The sequence below is a fragment of the Dama dama genome, chromosome 19, assembly GCF_033118175.1.
Source record: "Dama dama isolate Ldn47 chromosome 19, ASM3311817v1, whole genome shotgun sequence".
Taxonomy (NCBI): domain Eukaryota; kingdom Metazoa; phylum Chordata; class Mammalia; order Artiodactyla; family Cervidae; genus Dama; species Dama dama.
The window spans coordinates 4550171-4550624 of NC_083699.1; positions in this window are offsets into that span (position 1 = coordinate 4550171).

Here is a 454-nt window from a genome sequence, read left to right on the forward strand (position 1 = left end):
CGCATGCATGCATGCTTAGGCGCTTCAGTCGAGCCCGACTCTGGGCGACCCCATGGACGGCAGCCCACCAGGCTCCCACGTGCACAGGATTCTCCAGGCAAGAGTACTGGAGTGGGCTGCCTTTTCCTTCTCCGCTCGGAAGGCAGGGGCTTTCTCTTTTAGCGCCCACACCTGAATCAAGACTGTTAAACACGTGTTCTTAAACGTCGCGGGGAGGTCAATGTCTGCATTAAACTGTACGCAGACCCTGGCTGTGTCGCGAGCTTTCGTTAGCAGGCTCCTCTGACGTCGCCCCGGCAGCAGGCCCCTCCCTGCCCCTCTCACCGGCCCGGAGCCGCCCGCGTCCACCAGCCTGGTGGGGCCGGACAGTGAGACGGGTCTGCGCTCGCTCCGTCGCACGGCCTGCGCCGCGCCTGGGAACGCATGCGCACTGCGGCTCCCCCGCTCGACCTTG